This window comes from Pan troglodytes, chromosome 10, assembly GCF_028858775.2.
Source record: "Pan troglodytes isolate AG18354 chromosome 10, NHGRI_mPanTro3-v2.0_pri, whole genome shotgun sequence".
NCBI classification, from domain to species: domain Eukaryota; kingdom Metazoa; phylum Chordata; class Mammalia; order Primates; family Hominidae; genus Pan; species Pan troglodytes.
Genome location: NC_072408.2, coordinates 86,793,474 through 86,807,678, shown reverse-complemented (window position 1 = coordinate 86,807,678; position 14,205 = coordinate 86,793,474).

The window sequence follows — 14,205 nt, the reverse complement described above, 5'->3', positions numbered from 1 at the left end:
CTTATGGGTCAATGATGAAATTAAAACAGAAATTTAAAATTTGTTCAAATGAATGAAAATAGAAACACAACATACCAAAACCTCTGGGATACAGTAAAAACAGTGCTAACAGAGAAGTTTACAGCATTAAATGCCTACATCAAAAATTAGAAAGATCACAAATTAACAACCTAATGTCTTACCTCAAGGAAGTAGAAAAACAAGAACAAACCAAACCCAAGGCTAGCGGAACAAAAAAACAAAAATCAGAGAAAAACTAAATCAAACAGAGACTCCAAAACAAAAAACAAAAACAAGGTATCAACAAAATGAAAAGTTTGTTTCTGAAAAGAGAAACAAAATTGATAATTGCTAGCTAGATTAAACAAAAAAAAGAGAAGATTCAAATAAAAACAATCAGAAATGGAAAATGAGACATTATAACTGATACCACAGAAATACAAAAGATCATCAGAGACTATTACAAACAACTATATGCTCACAAACTAGAAAACTTAGAGCAAACGGATAAATGTCTAGAAATGTACAACCTCCCAAGATTGAACTAGGAAGAAATATGAATTCTAAACAGACCAATAATGAGTAGTGAGATTGAATCCTGACCAGGCACAGTGGCTTACACCTATAATCCCAGAGTTTTGGAGGCCAAGGTGGGCAGACTGCTTTAAATCAGACATTCAAGACTAGGCTGGGCAGCATGGTGAAACCCCATCTCTACAAAAAATACAAAAATTAGCCAGGCATGCTGACATGCCCCTATAGTCTGAGCTACCTGGGGGGCTGAGGAAGGAGGATCACTTGAGCCCAGGGGGTCAAGGCTGCAGTGAGCCATGATTGTGCCACTGCCCTCTAGCCTGGGCAACAGACAGAGACCCTGTCTCAAAGTAAGTAAGTAAATAAATAAATAGTCTTCTAACAATGACAACAAAAATCTCAGGACCAGATTCACAGCCAAATTATAGCAAATGTACAAAGAAGAACTGGGACTAATCCTTCTGTAACTATTTCAAAAACTCAAGAAGGAAAAAATTTATCCTGACATATTCTACAAAACCAGTATCACCCTGATACCAAAATCAGACAAAGACACAATAAAAAAAGGAAAACTACAGACCAATATCCCTGATAAACACGGAGGCAAAAATCCTCAACAAAATACTAGTAAACTGAATCTGACACCACATTAAAAACATTATATGGCCAAGTGTGGTGGCTCACACCTGTAATCCCAGCACTTTGGGAGGCCAAGGCAGGGGATCACTTGAGTCCAGGAGTTTGAGATCAGTCTGGGCCATGTAGGGAAACCCCATCTCTATAAAAAATAGAAAAATTAGCCAGGTGTGGTGGTGCATGCCTGTAGTCCCAGCTACTCGGGAGGTGGAGGTGGGAAGATCATTTAAGCCTAGGAGATGGAGGTTGTAGTGAGCCAAGATTGTGCCACTGCATTCCAGCCTGTGTGACAGACCAAGACCCTGCCTCAATCAATAAGATAATACACCATGATCAAGTAGGGATGCAAGGATGGTTTAATACATACAAATCAATAAATGTAATCCATCACTTAAATAGAATTAAGGACAAAAACCATATGATCATCCCAAAGATACGGAAACAAAGATACAGAATCAACCTAAATGTCCATCAAAGGAGGATTGGAAAAAGAAAATATGGTGTATACATATACACTATGCAATAATATTCAGCCGTTTTTTAAAAAAGAATAAAATCATATCTTTTGCAACAACATGAATGCAACTGGAGGCCATTATTTTAAGTGAAACAACTCAGAAACAGAAAAATACCACATATTCACAGTTATAAGTGGAAGCTAAATAATGTGTACACACGGACATAAAGTGTGGAATGATAGATAGATATTGGAGGCTCAAGAGTGTAAGATGCTGGGAGGGAGGTGGATGATGAGAAATTACTTAATGGATATTATACACATTATTCAGGTTATGGATACACTAAAAGCTCAGACTTCACCACTTCACTATTTGTCCATGTAACAAAATTGCACTTGTACTCCTTAAATTTATGCAAATTAAAAATAAAAATAAAAAGTGTGTAAAGGATTTGATAAATTTAACACATGTGCAGAAAAGGCTAAGAACACCAGGAACAGAACCTCATTACTTTGACAAAGACACAAAGGCTATCTACAAAATAACTAAAACAAACATTTCAATTAATAGGGAAAATTTATATATATTTTTTGGGATCCAGAACAAGACAAGGAACAGTACTGTCACTGCTAGTATTCAATATAATACAGATAGTCCCCTTCTTGCAATGTTTGACATAATTTTTTTGACCTTATGATGGTGTGAAAGTAATATTTATTCCATAGAAACCATACTTCAAGTACCACACCATTCTATTTTTCATTTTCATTACAGTATTCAATAAAATACATGAGCTATTCAACACATTATTATAAAACAGGCTTTGTGATAGGTGATTTTTGCCCAACTGTAGGCTAATTAAGTCTTCTGAGCATGTTTAAGGTAGGCTAGGCAAGCTATTATGCTCAGTAGGTCAGGTGTATTAAATGCATTTTCAACTTACAATGGGTTTATTGAGATGTAACCCCATCATAAGTCAAGAAGCATCTGTACTGACATTCCTACGTGCAAATTAAGACAAGAAGAAATCGAAATGAAGACTATGAAAGAAGGAAGAGATTGTTAGAATGAATTAAAAAGCAACATCCAGCTATATGCTGCCTACAAAAGACAACCTGAAATCTATATACCCAGGATGAAAGCAATTGGATAGAAAAAGATATGCCATGTATCTAGTAAGCATAAGAAGACTAAAAGGTCATATTAATATCTGTTTGAATAGACTTCAAGACAAAGACCATTACCAGAAATAGAGATCATAATTATTAAAAGCTCAATTTGTCAGTAATACATTATAATCATAAATGTACGTGGACCTAATAACAGAGTTTCAAAATTCATGATACAAAAATTGACAAAATTGAGTGGAAATGTAAACAAACCATAATTGGAGATTTTAACAATCCTCTCTCAGCAATTGCTATAACAATTACATGAACTCAGCAAAAATGTAGAATTGAAAAACAGTATCAACCTACATGACGTGAAGATATTTATAGAACGCTACACCCAGAAAGAGCAGAAAACACGATCTTTTCAAGAGCACATGGAATATTGACTAAGATAGAGCATATTGTGGGCTCTTAAAACAAGTATTAATAAATATCAAATAAACATAAAGGATTGAAATCCTGACCTGAGTTTGTTCTCTGATCATAATGGAAGTAATTTATCATTTGATAAATTACAATAAAATATTTAAAATACCTACAATATTTAGAAATTAAATAGCATACATTTAAATAACTTATGTGTCAAAGGAGAAATCACAAGGGAAATTAGAAAACATCTCAAAAATAATGACAATTATAATACATCTCAAAAGTAGAATTTTAAGCTGAACATCTAGGAAAATATATCAAAATTTATACTTAGAGGAAAATTTACAGCTTTAAATTCTTATATTAAAAAATAAAGTATAAAATCACCTTAGGAAACTATGAAAAGAAGTGCAAAAGAAAAGCCAAAAAAGTAAAAGAAGAAAATAATAGATGAGATCAATGAAATAGAAAACAATAGAGAAAATTAATAAAGCCTGAAATGAATTATTTGTAAAGACTGACAAATTGATAAACTCATAGTTAGACTCAGCAGGAATTACAGAAAAATGACACAAATTATAAATATTAGAAAATAAAACAAGTAAATCACTACAAATTCTATAGATATTAAAAGAATAATAAGAAATGTTATGAGCAATTTTATGCCAATAAATTGAATAAATGAGATGGGCAAATCTCTTTTAAAATACATCTTAGCAATACCGACACAAGATGAAATAATAAATCTGAATAATCTTATATCTATTGAAGAAATTAAATTCATTTCAATAAACCATCCCACAAAGAAAGCCTCAGCTTTACTAGTGAATTCTACCAAATATATGAAAATGAAGAAAAAAAAAAAAGAAAATCTTGCAGAATCTCGAAATCGTTGAGATCAAGTAATGTATTGGAGGCGGGGTCGGGTGGGGAAACCTGCAGGTTGCATACGTAACAAGTCTTTCTCAAGAACCTAAAATATAAATAATTTGGCCCAAACACCTCATGCCAGAGAGCCGCACAGGGCTAGCAGACATGCAGTGAATGTGGAGAAGAGAAATTGAAATTCTGAAGTGTACTGAGATCCATGGAATATTGAAATTGCTAAAATAGGCTTCCCCAAAAGGAAAGAACACTGCATGGAATGGGACAGGGGTGAGAAATTCTGAAAACAGCCTGTTAAACTGGAATATGTCCTCACAGCCTGCATAGAAGGCAATGTCAAAGCGACACACTGGTAAAATCGGCAACTTATATTGTAGGACATGTCAGAATTAAAGAGTTAGATATTAGTACTAGTAAAAATAAAAAGAAAGACATCCCAGAATGTCTGGCAAACTTTCAGGTGGAGTAACTGCACTGAAGTTTGGTAGGACAGGTAACGTAAAAGAATTTTTTAAAAGACAGTTACAGATTCCTGAATGCTGTGAAAACTGCTCTTAAAGAGCAGAATAGAAGGAAGGACTAACCTTTTTAAATGCAGCTAACTCCTCCTGTTTCACACCTAGTAGAACAGAGAGGCTGGCCTGATCAGGCTGGACACTGGGTTTGGCTGTGTGCAGTTCCCGAGAACTGAGTTTTGTTTTGGTGCGTTCCAGATTAGGATTCGCTAACTCCAATTGATGAAAATTTAAAAATTCATACAGAAATAATTAATAGAAATGCATAATTATTACAATGAATGTTGCTAAGAATGTAAGTGTTGAAATGTAATTAATAATTAAGAAAATGTGCAAAGTTTCCCAGAAGTCCATTATAATGCTGTGGTTGAGGATTCTATGAATATGGTTAAAAAAAAAAAAAAAGAATCATTGACATCGGGTGTGGTTGTGGGTGCCTGTAATCCCAGCTACTTTGGAGGCTGAGGCAAAAGCATCACTTGAGCTCCGGGAGGTAGAGGTTGCAGTGAACCGGGATTGCACCACTGCACTCTAGCCTGGGCGACAGAGTGAGATTCATCTCAAAATAAATAAATAAATAAGAATAATTAAGCCAATTATGATCGTAAGAACAGCTCTGACTGATATTGCTGGTGTGGCTTCTTTGCTATCCACAGCAGATTTTGCAATCACTGTAATTTCTAAAGAAAACAAAAAATTTGCCATGGACAGAATGGGTGTATGAGTGAAGCGGGTATGGGAGGTGGCCTTTTCAATTCTGAAAATATGCTTTATCACAATTAAAGAACTATGATGGGAAAACAACACTCTTCTCCAATAACTTCCAAGAAGTCAGTTGAACATAATGAAAAAAAGGGCTAGCTGATGTTTAAGAAAAATCACTGTATTCATCAGTTATCAGCTTCAGTTGGGAATATATGTAATAGCTGACTACTGTCTTTCTCCATCCCTAGAAATAATTTATTTTGTGTTTTCTAATAAAGAGATATTTGTGCACTCATATTATTGAGTGCAGGAGACATGTACAATATTTTGCTTTAAATGAAATCAGTTATGACAATTTTATTATTATTCTGATAAAATAAATTTTTTAATGCTTGCCACCACTAGATGAGAAGTTCAAAAGCAGCCTTTCTATAGAAAGTAAAATTGACTATGTAAAATTATATGACAACTTCATGTAATAATTTTTTTATTGTAAAAATACATTTTTCTTATTTCTCTTCATAAAAAAGTCTTAGAAGCAATATCATCCTAGTACTTGGCCTCTAGACTATTATTATTTTCCACCAAAAAGAACCAGAACACCTTCCAAAAGTGGTTGGTCCCACATCTGAGGCAGGAAAAGTGCAATATGGATATGGGATATCATGATATGCCAGAAAGCAAAAACGTTATCAAATCAGACCATGTCCCAGGGACACAGAGCTTGCTTGAAGTTCCCACTAACCAAAGATGAGACAATTTAAGCATCAAAAAAATAAAGATGCAATTTAGTAAAACACAGGAACATAGAAGAATTAATAATGAGTTGATCAGTTTAAAAAGGGTGGCAGATGGAGCTCCAAACAAAACTCATTAAATACCACAGAAAGTTGCTAGGGCAATAAATAATTACCCTGTAAATTAATAGTAAAATAAAAAGAATTAAGCACTTGTCCTTCCTTTCTTGTATAAACTGTATTTCAGGGTAACCAAATATCCTTGATATATGAGAAAGGTCATTCTAGTCATCAAACATACCAGCTAATAAATGCAAATGAAATGATAAAATTAAAAAATTTCCATTTGCAAACCCTTGTCAACCTAAATCATAAACAGAGAGAGAGAGAGAAACTCTAAAAGAAAATTATGTTTATTTGGGAAAAGGCATTGCAATGGGAATACAATGGATAATAAACTAATGTGCATATTCCGAGGATAAAAGAAGACAAAGTTTCTTTAAAAAATGATGAAGATTACATAATCATTTTGGGATAATTATCCTTGGTTACAAAGATTAACAAGGATGATGCCAGTTCAAAGTTGGATAGACAGTGACTGGGCAAATGTCCTCACAGAAATATTTTTTGTGTGTACAGTTGCAATGACCTTTGTGCAAGATCATGATTTTTGCAGGTTTTTTTGATAGTTCTTGTTATCAGGCGTTTGTGCATAAGAGCCCTCCACTGATGGCCTTCTGATATAGTTTGGCTCTGTGCGCCAACCCAAATACCATCTCAAATTGTAATCCTCACATGTCAAGGGAGGGGCCTGGTGGGAGGTGATTGGATCATGGGGGCAGTTTCCCCCATGTTGTTCTCATGATAGCAAGTAAGTTCTCAGGAGATTTGGTGGTTTAAAAGTGTGTAGCAGTTCCCCTACCCCTTTCTCCCCTGCCACCTTGTGAAGAAGGTGCTTGCTTCTCCTTTGCTTTCTGCCATGATTGTAAGTTTCCTGAGGCCTCCCTAGCCATGCAGAACTGTGACTCAATTAAACCTCTTTTTTTCATAAATTACCCAGTCTCAGATAGTTCTTTATAACAGTGTGAAAATGGGCTAAAAGAGAACTAGTACCAGAAGTGTGTACTACTATAAAGATACCTAAAAATGTGGAAACAACTTTGGAACTGGGTAACAGGCAGAGGTTGGAACAGTTTGGAGGGCTCCGAAGAAGACAGGAAAGTGTGGGAAAGTTTGGAACTTCCTAGAGATTTGTTGAATGGTTTTGACCAAACTACTGATATAGGCAATGATGTCCAGGCTGAGGTGGTCTCAGATGGAGATGAGGAACTTATTGGGAACTGGAGCAAAGGTCACACTTGCTATGCTTTAGCAAACAGACAAGGCATTTTGCCCCTGCCCTAGAGATCTGTGGAACTTTGAACTTGAGAGAGATGATTTTAGGGTATGGCAGAAGAAATTTCTAAACAGCAAAGCATTCAAGATGTGACCTGGTTTTTCCTGAAAGTGTACAGTTATATGTGCTCATAAAGAGATGGTTTGAAATTGAAACTTATGTTTAAAAGGGAAGCAGAGCATAAAGGTTTGGAAAATTTGAAGCCTGTCCATGTGATATAATAGAAAAACCCATTTTCTGAGGAGGAATTCAAGCCAGCTGCAGAAATTTACATAAGTAACAAGGAGCTGAATGTTAATAGCCAAGACAACGGGGAAAATGTCTCTAAGGCATGTCAGAGACCTTCATAGCAGCCCTTCCCATCACAGGCCTGGAGGCCTAGAGTGGGAAATATGGCTTCATGGGTCAGACCCAGGGCCCCACTGCTCTATGAAGCTTTGGGACTTGGTGCCCTGCCTCCCAGCCATGCCAGCTCCAGCCATGGCTAAAAAGGGCTAGGGTACAGCTAGGGCCATTGCTTCAGAGGGTGCAAGCCCCAAGCCTCTGTGGCTTACACATGGTGTTGGGCCTGCGGGTGTGCAAAAGGCAAGAGGTGAGCTTTGGGAGCTTCTGCCTAGATTTCAGAGGAGGTATAAAAACTCCTGGATGTTCAGGCAGAAATCTGCTGCAAGGGTGGAACCCTCATGGAGAACCTCTGCTAGGGCAGTGCAGAAGGGAAATGTGGGGTTGGAGCCCTCACACAGGGTCCCCACTGGGGCACTGCCTAGTGGAGCCTAGTGGCCACCATCCTCCAGACCCCAGAATATCCACTGACAGCTTGCACTGTGCACTTAGAAAAGTTGCAGGCACTCAATGCCAGCCTGTGAAAGCAGCCACAGGGGCTGTACCCTGCAGAGCAACAGGCGCGGAGCTGCACAAGGCCCTCGGAGCCCACCCCTTGCATCAGCATGCTCTGGATGTGAGACATTGAGTCAAAGGAGATCATTTTAGAGCTTTAAGATTTAAGGACTGCCCTGCTGGGTTTTGGACTTGCATAGGGTCTGTGGCCCCCTTGTTTTGGCACATTTCTCCTTATTTGGAATGGGAACATTTACCCAATTCCTGTACCCCCACTGTATCTTGGAAGTAACTAACTTGCTTTTGAGTTTACAGGCTCATAGAAAGAAGAGACTTGCCTTGTCTCAGATGAGACTTTGGATTTGGACTTTTTTTTTTTTTTTTTTTTTTTTTTTGAGATGGAGTCTTGCTCTGTCGCCCAGGCTGGAGTGCAGTGGCATGATCTCTGCTCGCTGCAAGCTCCGCCTCCTGGGTTCACGCCATTCTCCTGCCTCAGCCTCCCAAGTAGCTGGGACTACAGGCGCCCACCACCATGCCCGGCTAATTTTTTGTATTTTTAGTAGAGAGGGGATTTCACCGTGTTAACCAGGATGGTTTCCATCTCCTGACCTCGTGATCCGCCCGCCTCGGCCTCCCAAAGTGCTGAGATTACAGGTGTGAGCCACCGTGCCTAGCTGGATTTGGACTTTTAAGTTAATGCTGAAATGAGTTATGGCTTTTCCAAAGTCATGCATGATTGCATGTTTGGTTTTTTTGTTGTTTTTTTTTTTTTGAAACGGACTCTCGCACTGTCGCCCAGGCTGGAGTGCAGTGGTGCCATCTTGGCTCACTGCAAGCTCCGCCTCCCCGGTTCTCGCCATTCTCCTGCCTCAGCCTCCCAAGTAGCTGGGACTACAGGCACCGGCCACCATGCCCGGCTAATTTTTTTTTGTATTTTTTAGTAGAGACGGGGTTTCACCATGTTAGCCAGGATGGTCTCAATCTCCTGACCTCGTGATCCGCCCACCTCGACCTCCCAAAGTGCTGGGATTACAGGCTTGAGCCACTGCGCCCAGCCACATGATTGGTTTTGAAATGTGAAAAGGACATGAGATTTGGGAGTTGAGAGGGGTGGAATGATATGGTTTGGCTCTGTGTCCCCACCCAAATCTCATCTCAAATTTGAATTGTCATTCCCATATTTTGAAGAAGGGACCTGGTGGGAGGTGATTAGATCATGGAGGTGGTTTCCATCATACTATTCTTGTGATAGTGAGGGAGTTCTCACGAGATCTGATGGTTTAAAAGTGGCAGTTTCCCTTGAGCTCTCTCTTTCTCTCCTCTCACCTTGTGATGAAGGTACTTGTTTTCCCTTCACCTTGTGCCATTATTGTAAGTTTCCTGAGGCCTCCCCAGCCATGTGGAACTGTGAGTCAATTTAACCTCTTTTGTTTATAAATTACCCAGTCTCAGATAGTATCTTTATAGCAGTGTGAAAATGAATACACCATAATTGCAGTGTATTAGTTGGCTTGAAGGACACACATATGCACACACACATGCACACACATACATACATACATACAAACCACCACCATTCCTTGGGCTGCTCAAAGGTGCTATTAACTACCAGTAGACTTATGCTCTGTGCATCTGCCCCAACTCCATTTTCAGGGAGGCAGATTGCCAAAACCAGAGAAGAGTGCCCTGCCCACATTCCACACCTTTGTTTTCATTCTGTAACCAGAGATAGAACCAGCTACCTGTAGAATCCCTGCATACCTCAGTTAGAGATTTAATACCTGCTTCCCCTCCCCATCCCAAATTCCCATTGACTCTGGAAAAAGTCCTTCTTGGCTTTACATCTTGCACACCCACACTTAGAAAGTATACTTCTGGCTTAGCACCGGGTGCAGGCCACCAAATGAAAGGACACTACCAACTGAAGTCTCTGATTCTTACCATTTGCATTTTTTTTGAGACAGGGTGTTGCTCTGTCACTTAGGCTGGAGTGCAGTGGCGCAATCACAGCTCATTGCAGCCTTAACCTCTCTGGGCTTAGGTGATACTCCCACCTCAGCTTCCAGAGTAGCTGGGAATACAGTTGTGCACCACTGTGCCTGGATAATTTTTGTATTTTTTGTAAAGATGGGGTTTCATTAAGTTGTCCAGACTAGTCTCGAACTCCTGGGTTCAAGGCAACTGCCCACTTTGGCCTCCCAAAGTGCTGGAATTGCAGACTTGGGCCACCACACCTGACTAACATTTGCATGATGTTTTTGTCTATTTTTCAAAAATGATATTTTTGCCTATTTTTCTCTCTTTTCTTAATAGCTTTTGTGAGAAGAGATGCTTTTCTATTAACGTGCGCTTTGCTTTACTGTTAGCACCTACTGATTGCTTTCTTTAGGCACATCAATGTCTGGAAAGAAATAGATCCATAAGGAATCTTGTTTGGCAAGTTGAACAAGTTAGTTGAGCTTCCGTTTCTATATCTGCAAAAGGGGAAGAGATTTTTACCTCATAGGGTACTGTGGGAATTATAAAGTGAATATGAAATCACTTTGTACACTAAAAGCATCATAAATATATAAATTCAGGTAATAAAATTCTAATTGGATCAGCAATTCAAAGTCTCCTAGTTGGGCATCCTGATTTTGCTAGGTTTCATTTATTACAACTAATATAAACCACATCAAACTAGCTTAAGATAAATGGAGAAATGTTATATAAGAATGCCATGGTGTCTTTAAAAAAAATGAGCAGAAAAACAGCAGCGCTATGAAAGAGGGCCTTTAGCGGACCCCAATCTTTCCTGTCCCTATCTATGCCCTTCTCGATGACTCAAGGAGTTGATGCATTTATGAAATTGTGTCCTTCCAGAGTCTACATAGTCCCTTCTACAACATGATGTGGGCACTTGAGGCCCCAGAATTTTCAGGAAGAAAATACCTGAGTTTATTCCCAAGGCCTGCACTAGCCTCTTCCCTGGGTCTGTCTTCCCAAGAGCAGACTGTTCCATCAGTGTGCCCCTCTGGTCCCAAAGCATAGTCAAGGGGCAACTGTATGGGGGGATTGTGGATGGTGCTTGGATAGGATCCTGAGGTGTCCATGTACATGCAGTGTGTGGCCCTTAGTGGTACTTGATGGAAAAGGGAAAAGACCACGTGGCATCTCTCCCCCAAAAGTCACTTTCCATTGTAAAATTCCAAGGGGTCACAGAATTTCAAATGTTCAAACCTCACCTCCCACGTAGTTATAAAATCTATTTGTCAAGATATAAAGATAGAAAAGATCTTATTTTGAGTTGGGTGTGGTGGTTCACACCTGTAATCCCAGCACTTTGGAAGGCCAAAGGGGTGGATCACCTGAGATAAGGCGTTCAAGACCAGCCTGACCAACATGGTGAAACCGTCTCCACAAAAAATACAAAAATTAGCTGGGCATGGTAGCAGGTGCTTGAAGTCCCAGCTACTCAGGAGGCTGAGGCACGAGAATCACTTGAACCCAGGAGGCAGAGGTTGCAGTGAACCGAGATCATGCCACTGCACTCCAGATCATGCCACTGCACTCCAGCCTGGGCGACAGAGTGAGTGAGACCCCGTCTCAAAAAAAAAAAAAACTTATTTGTAGTTTGTTTTCTTAATTTATGGCCTTTCAAATACTTAAACACAGTTATGAGAGCCACCATTTGTACTCTTGCTCCTGGTTCGATTAATGTTAGGGATCAGACATCTTTTCTTTTGCAAAGGCAAGCTATGTCCTCAGCTCCAAGATAATAAGCAAAAGGCTCAGTCACAGGTAGAGAACAAATTCCAGTCTCTCAGCCCTGCTGCTAAATTCCTGAAAGAGAATCAGATTGGCTCAGCTTAGGTTGAGAAGGGGAGGAGAGCTCCAATCCTGGGTCCAATCAACTTAGTACTTTGGAAGTGGGTCTTTTCATAGAAATAAGACTATTAGGAGAGGGAGACATTCCTGCTGTAGAATGAGCAGTTCCCAGAGAAATATGGCAGGATAAGAATCCCTACTGAATATTCAACTTCACAGGTAAAGTAAATGCAAGACTTATTTCTCTTATTTCAATGGGGAAAATTGGTAAAACATAAAAAATCAATATATTCCAGTTAGAAGACAAATTATAACATGCTTTGTTAGTCTTTTATAGTTGGCTTTAACAGGAACAATAAGTACAAACTATAGTGGAGAGGAAATTTCTTCTGCTAAAGAGAAATTAAAGTTTTATTAATATGACACTCAATCCTTATCTTCATATATTTTAAGAATTGATCAGTGTGCTAATACAGGTCTAATAATTTTTTCCTTATTAGAAAATCAAGCTAAGGTGTTAATAAAACATTCCATTGACTTGTTCTTCCAAATCTCCATTGTTTAAAAAAAAAAAGTAACAAACCTAATAAGGTATACAATGTTCTGTTATAAAACACTTGCCAAGCCTTCTAGCTATAGCAGAATGAATGCAGTTCATAATTGAGAACTCTAACAGTCCTATTTGAAAAATACAAAGGTCTGGAAACTAGTATTTGCTTTGGATACAAGAAAAACATGTAGAGTAACACTGTTTCAGCAAGATTATCTCCAAGTGACAGTATCAAATATGGAAGGACTGAGAAAGTTATATTTTCAACTTTTCTGAAAAGGAAAGCCTCATAAAAAGAAGAAAGGCGTACATTGTTGCCATTTCCATGTATGTTTCTTCACCTCAAATAACCTACTGTTACTGTTTATACTTAAACTGAAAGGCCCATCTATTATGCCCAAGTCTGAAGCTTAACCTCCTCTATACTTCATGCAGACAAAACTTCTGCTGATCTCATTTGGCTCCCTAGACAATATACAACCATCCAGGAGTCATCCACAATTCCAAACAAAGGATTATTTGCTCAGGAGCAAACCAAGGGGCCGTAATTCCACATCTACAAGGGGCTTATGGGGAGTAATTTAGGTGTAATGGGGAAGAGAAATTAGCCAGGTGTGATAGCATGCGCCTGTAGTTCCAGCTACTGGGGAGGCTGAGGCAGGATAATCGCTTGAACCTGGGAGGTGGAGGTTGCAGTGAGCCGAGATTGCACCACTGCACTCCAGCTTGGGCAACAGAGTGAGACTCCGTCTCAAAAACAAGAAAAAAGAAAGAAAAAAGAAAAAGAAAGAAATGTGGTCTTAAAACATTTTGCTTGGAATACACAATTAAAGAACATTTAGATACTATGAAGTCCCTCAAACGTTTTAAAATCTAAATATAAAAATGTTCTCATAAGTCTAACCACTAGTAGCAAAAGAGGCAATTCCAACATATTGTATATATTGATATTTTAAAAATAAAATATTATATTACTTAAAGAATGTAAATAATATGGTGATTTAACACTACCATCATTCATTTTTCTAAATGTCAATAAGTTGCTCTTTAATAGTCCCTTTTGCTCCTTGAATTCATGTTTCCTTTTCACTCCCTCACAGAATTGTACGTTAATATATTTTTGTACTTATACCCTCACATTGATCACCTTCATCATATTTCTTTGCAATAAAACTATGTATATAAATTGAAATTATGTAAATAGGTTTTTCTCTATGATCTCAATGGTCTAAGTTTTTCATTAAAAATCATCTGGTTATTATATGTATTAGCCATAAATCATTGCAAATGTCATAAAGTATTGTACATTTACAGTATTATAAGATTGGAGATGGGAGAGAGGTAGTAGACCTTTCGAAGTTTAGTGGGACAAGGGCAATTGTGAAAGGGAAGACAATAAAGAAGTACAATGGCTCTTGACCATGGGGAAATTCTCAGGTAGTTCAATTTTTGAAATAATAAACATGAAAGTTAAAGTTATATGTGTCCAAGTGCTCCCCTGGGAATAATTCTTGTAACCCAAGAATGTGCATATTTTGGTTTGAAGATCTTTGGACTGGCTGAATTTACTTAAGGCTCTATTTGAATAGTAAGAACACTCCTTT